Raw genomic sequence first — 14,771 nt, 5'->3', positions numbered from 1 at the left:
GCCAAATATGCTGAGTGCCACAAACCAGCAGTGCTAAGAACCCCCCATCTTTCTTGATGCGAAGCAGTAAGCAACTGTGCTGAACACCTGTGTCAGCTCCTGTTCCTGGGGACACCCCAGGCAAGCACTCATTCAGCATTCGGGGATAGGGCTCCCTTCCTCTAACTGGCACTTCTGTCCAAAAACTTCTCAGTAGTCATATGATAATAGTTATGTTTGTCAGATCTCTATAACATCAGCGTGTTTAACTACCGTTAAGGAGGAGGATTTAAATGATTCGCGAGTTAAATATTTTACTCGTGTGTCTACAGGGAATCAGCACAATGAAAGTACTTCCTGTTATTGTACAAGTAAAAACAATAGTCTCTGTAACTTCCTTTCACAGCTTCTCCAACCCACTTGAGGAAGAGAAGACTTGGTCTGAGTTGTGGAAAAGGCACAATGCCATAGAGAGACAAGATCTAAATCATTATTTTCCTGTAACTGACAGAGAATAATATGCTCATTTCAACCAGTGAAAATTCCAGTCAAGAATGGGATGGAGAAAAATCAGGCAATATGAATAAAAGGGTGCCTGCCACAGGTTAAGACTCAGTTAGAATATACGAATGAATGAATGAATGAATGAATGAACGAAAAATCAAATGAATGGACTCCTGAGTAATTTTCAACAACTCAAAAAAATTCTATAATTCAGAAATGATTATATTCCATTGAGCCTATACAGCCTGAATTTAGTGTTTTCTATTCGCAGATCACTCAGACCAGGCCTGTGCAGAGATTAAAAATAAATAAATGAGGGATGCCTGGGTGGCTCAGTTGGTTAACCCACTGCCTTCGGCTCGGGTCATGATCCTAGGGTCCTGGGATTGAGTCCCGCATTGGATTCCTTGCTCACTGGGGAGCCTGCTTCTCTCTCTGCCTCTGCCTGCCACTCTGCCTGCTTGTGCGCGCTCTCTCTCTCTCTCTCTGACAAATAAATAAATAAAATCTTTAAAATAAATGAGTGAATGAATGAATGAATGAATGAACCAAAGCCTACTTCAGAACCACACATCTTGTCAGGCAGCAGAACTACAATTCAAACTTCAGAGTTTCTTGTATTTTGACGATTCCATTTGATTTTCTTCAAAATGCCACATGACATTCAGACCCCTAGTCTTTCAGGGTGTTCCCTCAGCTTGGGTTGCCCTTCTTCCATTAAAGAGGAAACCTGTGCTGTCAAGTTTCAATTCATATAGCTTCATCCTCGACTTTCTTGCCATGTTCCTGAATGTCTGCATGGATCTTCTTCAGTGTATCAATAATAGCATCTCAAATGTTAAGACTCTCAGAACAATCTGTGTCTCTCCACTAACGAAAATAGAAGTAAATAAGTAAAAACAACTACCTTTTTCTCATTTCCCACATCCGTGTTTTGCATGACTTTCATTTCAGTTACTCGAGATTTAAATTCATCCCTTATTGCTCTAGTAAGTCAAACTCTACTGCTTCCATCTTTGAATTTCTGCTTGTATTTGCCCCCAGGTGTTTTTGTCTTGGCTCTGGCTTTATGGATCTCTTGTATGATGACTGTATTGGTCTCCTCTCTTCCCCTTGTAAACTCTCCCATTTTAATCAACCTCATACTGCCACCATATTAATTAATTAATACAAGGCACAGACCTGATCATCAAAAAAATCAACAAAAATTGTCAATAACTTCCCAGATCATGTTGAATTAAAAGTGAAATCACCAAAGAGCCAAAGTTCTCTTTCTAGACTTTGAATTGCAAAATCTCTTCAATCTTTACAGTCATTATTCCCCTTTTGTATACCTTATGCTGCATGAAAACGTACTCAAGCCTAAAGACACACTTCAGACACCAGGACTCTAAATATATACTAGGCAATCCTATCCTCTCCCCCTGTAGCTAAGATCTCGGCTAGGAAAATCACATGGATCCTTTAAGACCCAGCTCAAGTACCCTCTTGCATACAAAACTTTCTTTCTCTTCCCTACGAACCCTTGTAGAATGTTACTTGGTAGCTCTTGTTTACTCTTTATGACATTATATCTTACATTATAATAATTGGTATTGGATCTTCAATCTAAATTCATTCAACACGTGCTATAAGCAAACACTTTAAAAGGTGTGTTAGGGTTATAGTAGAGAACAAAACAGATTCACTCCCAACAAAAAGCAAAGAGAAAAGAGTCTTTCAAACAAACAAACAAACAAAAAAGTGTGATGGGACACAGTCATTCATGCAGTTGAATGAACTCAAGGACCAAATAAGATAATGACTAAAAATTGTCATTTGGATTTAGTGTGATGGAAGTAACTGATTCCTTACCAAGACTTGGCATGATAGAAGTGGAGAGGATCAGGGAGTGGGTGGGAAGAAAGAAAATGGAGACAGGAAGTTGAAACCCCAGGAAAACATGTGTATGAAGGGAGTGGTGGCTGGAGGAAGAAGTAGGGTCAAAGGGAACTTTTTGTCAATTTATTTTAAGGTGGGAAACTTCAGCACCTGTAAATATTAAAGCTTCCAGTAAGGAAGCTGAAGCTGTTAGAGTGAAGAATCAGCATTTCTGGAACTGCCAAAAGAAGTGAGGCATAAGCACAGGTGGAAGAACAAGTCCTTCTAAGAGAAGGAAAACCTCCTGCACTCCCTGTGGTGGAGAAGGACCCGAATCACCCCTAGATTCAAGGAAGACTGCAGGTGTCTATGTGAAGTTGAGGTAGGCAGGCCCTCTTCTTCAGAATATAATTCAGAGAATAATTTCTTTAGTTCTCATTTAATCATAAAGGTGATTCTTATAATTAAAAAGGGAGGAATTTAGAACAAATAAAAATTTTCATTTATTGCATGAATATTCTGATAGCCAAATGATGGAAATCTAAGCTTAGATATAGTGTATTGGTCTAAAGGTTTGAAAACATTAAGGTAAACCATTATTTGGCAGCTGGAAACTGCTGCCACAAGACTAATGACAGGAGGCAACCCTTAAATTCCTTTTTTCATACTCACTTTGATGCTTTTACAGGGTAGTAATGAGATTTTTAGAAACAACTCTTCTTCCAAGTGTCAATAGTATCTTCTCTAATGGATAATTTTTAGGAAAATAAATATGGAGATTTTCCTCTGTTCTTTATATGAAATAATCTCCCTTATTTTCTCATTCATATTAAAAATGGCCACCTGTAGTGGAGGTGACTCTAAATTCAACCAATTTTTATTTACCATCTACTATGTGCACACTGGCTTAACAATTGCAAAAGAACTGCTGAGATAACAGTATGCTTTTCCCTGTGGAACAATGTTGATCACTTCTAGACAAACATGTCTAAGACCCCAACTCAGCTGGTAAGTTTCAGAGCTGGTGCCAGAATTTATGCCCTCTAAATCCTACTAAGCTTTTTTTTTTTTTTTTAAATACTCCACGTTTCCTCTTCATAAATAGTCCAATAGATCATGTGATAATCGCAATAAAGCTATGACATACTTTGAAGCCTCTTCCCTGACAAATAGAAGATAAAATTCATGATTGCTTGTGGACTTACACACAGCTATGTAGTTTTGGTTGAAATTATAAATGACAAACAAATGGGAAAATCAGTATGCAAAGCAACAATCAGATGCACATAATTTTTAAATATGACATATCATTGTCATTAATGTCCCTATTCTAAAACAATAAGTTATTATACACTGCCAAAAAACATGATTCAAATTCAAAAGAACTATGCAAATTAAGGACATGGAAAAGAAAAATGAGAGCTGCACTATTTAACATTAGCTCCTGGAACACAATCATCAGTCAATATCCTGATCAGATAATGTTGCCCTGATCATTGTTAATTTAAGTCTATTTTCATTCATAATTTATATTCTGTACCAAAAGAGAAAATGTTAAAATGCTTTACATACCCAGTAAGTCTGAATGATCCTTAAAACATGTGAGCCACGTGATATCCCTTATTGGCTAAAATATCTTTAACGATTCCCATCTCACTCAGAATGACAGTCAAGGTCCTACTGCTATCTACCAGGCTCTCTATGATAGATACCACTTCATCTTTCCCATTCTCAACTCCTAATTGAGAATTTCCTTAATCTTTCCCTGCCACATTGCCTTTCTTGACAATCTTTCAACATACCAAGTGTAAGGAGTGTCTCTTCACCCATCTATATCTATACGGTTCCCTCTCTCCATTTAGTTTTGTGCTTCATTTTCTCCTTAGAACTACCTTCCTCAGACTTAATATCTGAAATATTCTCCCATCCTTCTCTATTTATTCTGCTTTATTTACTTCTTAGTACGTATCCCCATCAACATATACAGATGACTCTTGAACAACGTGGGTTTGAATTGCATGGGCCCATTTACACGTACATTTTTTACAGTATAGTACTATATATGTATTTTTTTCTTCCTTATGATTTTCTTAATAACATTTTCTTTCCTCTAGCCTCCTTTATTGTAAGAATACAGTATATAATACATGTAACATACAAAATATGTGTTAATTGACTGCTTATGGTACTGGTAAGGCTTCTGGTCAATTGTAGACAATTTGTTAAGTTTTGGGGCAGTCAAAAATTAAGCACAGATTTTCAACTGCATGAGGGGTTAGCACCTCAAACTCCCACATTGTTTAAGGGCCAACTGTATATTTAAATCTTCACTTTATGTTTTCCTCCTCTAGAACAAAGCTTCAGGAGCATAAGAACCTCCATTGCATGAAGGAAAGAAAGAATGGATAATCATCTTTCCAGCCAAATTTTTTTTTTATCCAGCCAAATAGGAAACTTCTCCAGAGAAACAACAGTTACAAAACAAACAAAAAAACAAACAAAAAAAGAAAGCAAAAAAAATTAAAGTTCTTGATTTCTTTAAATACCAAAATGATCCAAAGTCAAATATTAGTATCAATTAGTATCAATTGTATTTTCTATAAATTATAAATTGGTGGACATGGCAAATGATGATATTTTTTATGTATGTGCATAACATTGTGTGCAGAATTGTGTGTATTCCATAATCTGTAAGGCAGTATAATGTAGTACGATTGCATCATGTCAAGAAACACATATTTACCTCTGTTACTATTTCATGTGACAATTGGTGGCAATTTAGGTTTGCAAAACAGGTAGACTGGATTGGATTCTATCTCCCAAGGCTATGGGATCTGAGATGTTCATCTCTTCCTTTTTGATTTTGCTTCCAAACACACAAAACTCAACAAGTATATTCAATTTAAGGTTAATACTTACATTTCAGCTGGATGCCAAGAAAACCCACCACTTGGGCTTCAATTTATTTCTTTTTAATGTTTAGTTTAATCATATTTGTCAACTGAAAATGTGGAAATGTTTACCACCAGAAAACTCTTCATGAAAGTATTGCCCAAAGGAAATCTCAAAGCTACAAGAATCAGTGCAGTCACACTTAGAAACCCAATCAGTTAAGCATATCATTCTAAATACATCTTTTTTGCAGGACTCATACCTAAGTTAGCTAAGAACAGAGACTTGAGCATATGCACCGCATCAAGATATACTTGAAATTATCTCTCCTTTAGGCCGGAGGCTAGTGTTCTCTCAATACATAACAATAATAATCTGTCTAGTATTTAATGCCAATGCTAAGAAATAACTAAATCCCTGAATCATCCAGGCAGAAGAACTTTAAGCTTAGCTCCTTTCTTAATAGGCCTTTTTACTAGAAAAGATGTGATCAGACTGAAGGACAAAAGCATCTATCCCTCCAGGTTACGAAAACTGAAAAAACCCAATGGGAGTTGCTCTATAAGAAACCTGGATGTGGAGGAGTTAAGTTACACTCCAGGAGAGTTGTGGAAGTGATAGGCGTGACAGAGAGGTAAAGGATCCCCAGGCTTCTATAAATAACTAAGCAATTGTACTGAGAAATGTAATCACTGTTCAAGTCAACTGGGAGACTTCTCTGATGCAGGAGATGAACACAAACCCATTAGTCACTCATGGAGACATTCAGGGCAATGGAGACCCCAAAGGCCAGCATGGCTTCAGCTTACCAAGGGATGGGACTAATACTAAACCTTCCACAATGGTGACAAATGCTCATAATACACACTTTGACTTTTGGGATCTTTCCATTTACATGGAAATTGGATTTTAATTAGCCTTCACTTTACACATGGTAGTCAACATTCAGTAGTTAAGATTAATGTAAGCAAACAGATTGACTCTAAAGTGTCAGAGCTTTTAGAGGTGGATCCAAGCCCAGAGGCTTTAGTGGAAAAGAAAGGAAATGACTTTCATGACCCAAGTGTTTTTATAATTACTTAATGTCACTACAATACTTAATAACATTTTATATGTTTAAAGTTTTGATTCTGGAAAAGTTATCAAGAAATCTTCATTCAAAAACAGTTTATTGAGAATAATAGAAATCAGGGTATTTATATAACTTATTAGGTAAGACATTTTCTTCTATTCCTGAAAATTTATTTTAATTATTTTCTTAGATCTTCAAATCCTAAAAAAAAGAAACCCAAATGCTGGACTTTTTATATAAAGGTGTTAGTCATGGTTTGCAAAACTGAGAACATACCAAACAAGCACGTCCAAGAGATAAACAAATGGCAAGAGACTTGAGAACTCTAGAATTGATGGCAAAAGAATGATCAGCAAATGATAATGCAAATGTCCTGACCTGCTGAGTCTCCCAGTCCAATCTCTCCCTCTCCTGATGTCCTTGATGTTATCTATTTCTTGCAAGGCTAAAAAAAAAAAAAATAAAAATAAAATAAAATAAATGAAAGAAAAGTAGTGAGAAATCAAAGTAATTCTAAAATAGGGGGAAAAAATCAAATATCATAGAGTTAAACAAAGTTTCTACTACAAAACTTTGGAAGAAATAGTAAATAATTTCATCATAACAACTTTTTCTAGATCAGATTCACAGCCACACAGTCAGATACACAAGACTGTGCCAGTTAATGGTTGATGAATGAATAATGAATGAACTGAAAAACAAATTTTATAAAAGACAGTCAAGATATAATGACAGTTGAAGTGTAAAAATGGTAACCAATTATTCTGGAGCTATATCAATTAAATCATTTTTATAAATCTTTATATTATTAATTCATTCATATAAGCATATGCATGAATATGAACCCTGGGCCTAGTTTTATAGAGAAAAACAATTGTAACCTTCTTTATAGTTCTTGATGGTTACCTTAAAATACACTTACAAGGCAACATTACTTACAGCTACAGTATTATGGAAAACATCTTAAATGGCACTAAGATGTATTAAATACAGACTATTACTTATGAGGCACAGTGCTATGTTACACTAGGACAGTAAGTTGTATAAGAATAAAAGTTTACAAACTCACTGAATAATTTCTATATTAAAAATGGTATGACTAAAAACAGCAAAATAAAAGCAGAAACACTTTATTTATACCCAGTTGCTCTTTCATAGTCATACTCTAGTGTTATAAAGACCAGGTTTGTTTTTTAGGGGGTGTGGGGATTTTGTTTTGGTTTTATTTTTGTTTTTTAAGAATTTATTTGACAGAGAGAGACACAGCGAGAAAAGGAACACAAGCAGAGGGAGTGGGAGAGGGAGAAGCAGGCTTTCGGCATAGCAGGGAGCCCGATGTGGGACTGGATCCCAGGAAAGCTGAACATAGACCCTTAACAACTGAGCCACCCAGGCACCCTTGGTTTGGTTTTAGAGAGGGAAGGGGGTGCTGGGCAGAAGGAGAGGGAGAGAGAGAGAGAGAATCTTAAGCAGGCTCCATGTCCAGTACAGAGCAAGTCTCCACCTCACAACTCTGAGCTCATAACCTGAGCTGAAATCAAGAGTCTAACGCTTAACTGACTGAGCCGCCCAGGTGCCCCAAAGCCCAGGATTTAATCAGTGGTCCTATGACAGAAAAGCTATATGTCTTTGGAAATTTATTGAACCTCTTAGAGGCTTATTTTCTTGATCTAGAAAATGGTTTCTTTTCATTTTGTCATGAATCCAGGAATTTTCCAAAAATCAATACATACAACTATCGTACCATGATTTTATTATTTACTTACAGATGTACAATAATTTTTATAGGGATAAGTTCATCACCTATTCTACCTTTTTAAGCTTTGGCCCCCAAAATGTTTAGTTCTATCATTGCAAAATGTTTAAACATGTGTTAATGATTTTTGTGACATTGCAACATGATTATTAAATTTTATAAATATAAATTATATAAATTTTGTGCCTTGGGATGGTGGAGTTACCTGTGTCATTAACTGGATTATGTATAGTCAGCATTTGAAAAAGACTTAAAAATGATACTTTTAGGAAAATAGAATCCTACTTGTAGAATATTGGTCTTACATACTATAATCACAGTTTTGGAGGTGATCTAGGCCCAAACTACTTGCATAACTTTTGATTTTTAGTTTATAAAGACTTTTCACTTTTAAGAGCTTCAGTAATTTTGGGTGACTTCTGGAGTACCTAAGTTATTTTAAAGTATGTAAAACAGTAAAAAGAAATAATACACCAAGACCTGCTGGGTTTTATCTTAGTAATATAAAAATTAGCTTAACATTTAAATATCAAATAATGGAACATGCTATATAAAATATAAAATCATACAATTATTCAATAGATGAGAATAACATTTGACAAAAATCCAACACATTTTCATGATAAAAACACTCAACAAACTAGCAATAGAAGAAAACTTCCTTAACCTAATACAGAGAGCATCTACAAAAAACTACAACTATCATACTTAATGGTAAAAGACTAACTGGTTTCCCCCCAGATCAGGAATAAAACAAGGATGTCCACTCATACGACTTCTATTCAGCACTGTACTGGAGATTACAGCCAGGTTTGTTAATAAAGAAAAAGAAATAAAAAATATCCAGATTGAAAAGGAAGAAATAAAACCATCTACTTGGAGATAACGTTATTTTTATTTAGAAAATCTAAAGGAATTCACTAAGAACTATTAGGAAGGAAGGAAAGAAGGAAGAAAGAGAGGGAGAGAGAAAGGGAATGAAAAAGAAAGACAAAGAAATCTGATATTTGTTCCTGATTCCTTGCACAGAGTTTCAAAAACTTATGGAATTCACTGAGTGATAGATAAGCCTTTGTTATGCTATGACTTGATTCATAACAGAGCCCCTAGATAGCTTCAGAATGGGAGAGGTTGTGAAAAAAAGCAAACACATGATTTAAGAACTGGAACTTTTTAGGACCCTACCACCCTAGACTCTGAGGAGAGGAGAGGGGCTAGAGACTGAGTTTAATCACAGGGTTAATGATTTAATCAATCATGCCTATGTCATGAAACCTCAAGAGAAGCTCTAAAACGATGAGACTCAGAGAGTTCCTGGTTGGTGAACATATTGACGTATGGGAGGGTGCACACCCTGACTCCACAAAAACCAACTCCTGTGCTCGAGACCCTTCCAGACGTGTCCTGCGTATCTTCATCTGGGATATTCATTTGAAGCCTTTATAGTAAAACACTAATAGTAAGTATAGCAGTTTATGAGTTCTGTGAGTCATCCTAGTGAATTACTGAAGCCGAAGGAGTGTTGGGAGAACTCACAAATCTGTAGCCAATTCTGCCAGGCAGAAGTACCCATTGCCTGGGGACCCCACTTGCAGTTACCTTCTGAAGTAAGGGCAGTCACTGGGGACTTTACTCTTTAACTTCTGGGATCTGAAGCTAATTCCAGATACTGCCAGATTGAACTGAATGATAGGACACTCAGTTGATATCTGAGAATTCCTATCGGAAGGTAATAGTCTTTTCAACAAACAGACAACTGGATATCCATATGCAAAAGAATGGAATTAGACCCCTACCTCAATACCATGCAAAAAATTAACTCAAAATGGATATTATTAAATGTAAGAGTCAAAACTATAAAACTCTTAGGAGAAAGCACAAATATTCATAACCCTGAGTTTGGGAAGGGTTTCTCAGACACACCACCAATAGAGAAGACAAGTAATAAATAAATAAATAAATAAATAAATAAAACTAGTAAATTGGATTACATCAAAACAGAAAAACTTTTGTGCTTCAAAGTATATAATCGAGAAGGTATCCAGCATGATTTTATCTTGGGAACAATAAAAGAAACAATAAAGTAAAAAGACAATCTACAGAATGGGAGAAAATATTAGTAAATCATACATCTGCTAAGGACTTATATCCAAAATATATAAAGAACTTCTTCCACTCTATAATAAAAAGTTAAACAACCCAATTCAAATGGGCAAAGAATCTAAATAGGCATTTCCCCAGAGAAGATATATGAATGGCCAATTAACACATGAAAGATACTCAACATCATTTAGCCATTAGGAAAATGCAAGCCAAGGCTACAATGATATACCACCTCACATCCACTAGGATGACTAATAAAAAAAGATAGGTAATAATAAGTGCTGATGAGATTGTAGAGAAATTGTACATCAAATGTACATCAAATGTAGGAATGTGAGATTCTTCAGGTGCTTTGGAAAATAGTTTGGCATCTCCTAAAAAGTTAAATATAGAGTTACCATATGACCCAGCAATTCCACCCTATATACATACACAAAAGAAATGAAACCTATGTCTGTCTATATAAATACTTGTACGTGAGTGTTTATAGCAGCATTATTTATAAGAGCTGAAATGTGGCAACAATTTAAATGCCCATCAACTGATGAATGAATAAACAAAATTTAAATATATGCATACAATGGAATATTATTCAGCCATAAACCATAAAGTATATATTAAAACATGAATGAACCTTTAAAAGATACCAAAAGAAAAAAATAAAAAAATAAAAGATACCAAAAGAAAGAAGCCAGTAACAAGAGACCAAATTTTTTTAAAGGTTTTATTTATTTATTTGACAGACAGAGAGATCACAAGTAGACAGAGAGATCACAAGTAGGCAGAGAGGCAGGCAGAGGGGGAGAGGGAAGCAGGCTCCCTGCTGAGCAGAGAGCCCCGTGCAGGGCTCGATCCCATGACCCTGGGATCATGACCTGAGCCGGAGGCAGAGGCTTAACCCACTAAGCCAGGCGCTCCAAATTTACCTAATTGGAGCATTTCTTATATTCATATATATTGTATGATTCCATTTATAAGAAATGCTCCAATAGGTAAATTTATAGAGACATACAGACATATTAGTGGTTACCTAGAGTTAATAGATTTGGAGTGGGGAGGGCCTGTTAATGAGTATGGAGTTTTTGTGAGATTAAAAAGTTCTCAAATTATATTATGATGATTTTGAACAAGTCCTTGAATTTACTAAAAAACAGTGAATTGCTGCTCTAAATGAGTAGATTGTAAAGTATATAAACTATAACTCAACAAAGCAGTTTATAACAAATTACATACTAGAAAACAAAGACACATTAATACAATTGTGTTCTCATTTTTAAAAAAGGAAAAGTACCCACATCTGCCTTGAAAAAAATCTAACCATGTTAAGATAATACAAAATAAATTTTATATTCGATAGACTATTTCTTGACAGATAACACTAATGTCAGACCAAGTTTAAATACCAACAATAAAATAATAGAAAGATATTCTACTTTTAAACTAGTCTTCAGAGATTAGTCTTTCAACAGAGTTCAAACATTATAATACAATCCAAGTGTAACTGTCACTTTATCAGCACTGATAGCGAAGGGAAAAACTCATTAATCCAAATTATGGCAATAGTTCAGAATACAATTCTTTGAAAGTTGGGAATCACATAGATACTTTACCGATTTTAGAATTCTCTATTTAAGAATGACGGTTATAAAATTTTAGCTGCCAAACAAAACTAGGTAAATATATGAGGAAACATATACTTTAAAAATATCAGGTTTCGGGGCGCCTGAGTGGCTCAGTGGGTTAAAGCCTCTGCCTTCGGCTCGGGTGGTGATCCCAGGGTCCTGGGATCAAGCCCCGCGTCGGGCTCTCTGCTTCCTCCTCTCTCTGCCTGCCTCTCTGCCTACTTGTGATCTTTGTCTGTCAAATAAATAAATAAAATCTTAAAAAAAAAAAAAATCAGGTTTCAGTGACATAAAATTGAAGCTTCCCAATACTACCTATTTACTTTTGATTTAAATGAATTCATTAAAAAATAGAGACTTCATTATCCTGTAAGACTACTTCATGTTTACCCAATTTCATAATGGTAAGAGTGATATGATTAAGTAGCTTGATCCATTGCAGTTATACAACATACAGTGGCTAATCTCTTTATTTAATACATGTTTAATGATTCATGTTTATTTTCTGCTATTGAAATTTAAATAAGGTTCCCTTCCCATCTCTAAAGTGGATATACACATTGCTTTAAGTTGGGGATTGCTGAATATCAGCCATCTATTCTCTCATCTAGTTCATAAAAAGTTACTGATGACTTATTGTCAGATATTGATTATAAGATATAATACAGAGATATACAGTACATGTGTTTTGGGATTATCTAGAATGGACTATGAGTTCAGGCAAAACCTTTCTCAACTGTGGCTTCCTCATCTTTAAGGTGATAATGAATTGAACCAATGAGTTTATAGAACCCAAAAGTAAACAATAATTTCTCTTTTTCGGTCTACTCTGAAGCCTAGGAAGATTAATCACACGTGGATTCTGCACCTTAGAAATTAACAGTACAGTAGATATTATAATGTGTATAAATAAATTACGGTGGAAAATCATAAAGTAGGAATTTCCAGTGATAAAATAAGATGCGAGGTGATCCCTACAAGATATACACAAAACAGAGCATCATCACTATCACCAAAAGGAAATAGCATTATATAGTTGATTAGCAAGTTAATTAAATGATTATTGAGTAAAAAAATAGAAGATCGATAATCTTAGTTTGTTCCCAGGAAATTCTGAATAATTGCAAGTAAAGTTGAACATTGTGGAAAAGATGTTTACTTCCTAGTGTCACTCCTTAAGATAACAAATAAAAATACCACATTTCCTCTACTGACATTTGTTAAGTCTGGCTATCCCAGCTCCAGCACTTACTCATGACCACCGGAAAGATACTTTATGTCTTGGTTCCTTCATTTTCTCATCTTTTAAATGGGAATTATAATAATGTATGTCTTAGGGTGGTTAGTAGTATTAAATGAGTTAACGTATGTCAAATGCAAGAGGGCCTCGTCCACTAAGTACCACTGAGTAGATACTCAATCAGTGTTGTATCATCTTGTCATTCTTATAATCTTTCATGCCATAGCAAGAATGGACAGGTATTGTAATTAAATTTTAATTACCACTCAATGGGAAGACAAAATGTCCTAAGAAAAGATTACTCATAAATGCATATTGGAAAAACTAGGGCTTTTCCTATCACTCATAATGGTCTGCAGAATGAAGTTCTGTGACTAACTAGGACCATACCATGTACCTTTGTCATGGGCAGAGAATGAAGAAGCAGTTCTCCCAAAGGAAAGGGCGTGTTTGGGTGGTGCAGCATGCTGAAATACAAAACAATGGTTGCCTACCTACACCTACTATGTAAATAGGGGTAGTCTTTACGGTAATTTGGTGTTTTTTTAATTTAACTGAACTCAAAATGTTGAACAAAGGACTGATTTATACAAATTTAGAACTCTTTAATCAAAAAGTTCTTATAAGACTGATGGGAGTTTCCTCTCCCTCCCTTTCCACATGTAATACGCCACTGAATCATGCTCATCTTGTCTCTTAAATATCTATAAACTCTGTCCCTTCCCCTCCATTTCTCTAGCTATTGCCCTTCTCTACGTTCTCTTTTCTTACTTTGACTATGATAAGTTCCTCAGCTGTTCTCATTGCTCCCAAACTACACATGGGACAACTTGAGCATGTTCTTCCATTCTTCTCTACCTACTTCGCCTCAAGACTCAACCCTGTTATTCAACCTTCTGAAGTGAAGTCTTTCCTAACTCTCCAAGGGATACTGAAGAACTTCTCATTTCACGGGACCCACAAATGGTAAGTTAGCATACATCTGGAAGTATCCAATTATGAATTTTACCAACTAGCACAAGTTTTTATTATAAAAACCCATACTAGAAAGGTATGGTAAAGTGAGACTTTCATATGTGGTTAGTGAAGGCTGAAACTGGTTCAAATATTTTGAAAAAGTATTTGGATCATATATACCAGTAATCTTATACATACTCATATGTAAATTTATTTCTGAGATTATACCCTAAGGAAATATTATATATATATATATACATATATATATATACACACACACATATATATATATATAAAAGGAATGAGTCCAAATGGCTAACAATAGGGCATTGCTTAAATAAATTATGGATCATTTTCCTACTAACCAGCTCAGGAAAATGACGCTTAGTAATCAGCAGAGCCCAGATCCATATACCCAATCCTGTGATTCCAACATCTAAAAGTTCCTAAATGCTAACCTTGTTCAAAAATATTAGTGTTCAAAAATATTAATTTGGTTTCTAGGCAGAGGATCTGTGGTTTATATAACCAAGGACACACATACACACACATACACATGCACACACGCACAATATAAAAATGACCCAAAGGGAAAAAAAAAAAAAAAATGACCCAAAGGATAAGTGCCAAAATGTTACGATGTTAATTTTAGAATTACAGGAATTTCTTACTTTCTTCTTTGGTAATCTACATTTTCTAAACATTTCCTCAATAAATTATATAACTTTTATAATAACCAAAAGGTTATTAAATAGAATAACAAAACTTTTATACAAATTGTATGCT

General features: G+C 35.0%; 1 protein-coding gene across 1 annotated transcript in view; it reads right to left on the bottom strand.

Annotated features, from left to right (window-relative positions):
* The window catches only part of SOX5 (SRY-box transcription factor 5), a 977,646-nt gene that overhangs the window by 641,287 nt on the left and 321,588 nt on the right, over positions 1–14,771 (bottom strand). Inside the window, exon 5 of the mRNA XM_080810710.1 lies at positions 6,686–6,752. The gene's annotated coding sequence lies outside the window, so the exon portion shown is untranslated. The remainder of the gene's footprint in view (positions 1–6,685; positions 6,753–14,771) is intronic.

The sequence above is a fragment of the Martes martes genome (assembly GCF_963455335.1).
Source record: "Martes martes genome assembly, chromosome: 8".
Taxonomy (NCBI): domain Eukaryota; kingdom Metazoa; phylum Chordata; class Mammalia; order Carnivora; family Mustelidae; genus Martes; species Martes martes.
This window is presented reverse-complemented; position numbering and strand designations above follow the sequence as displayed.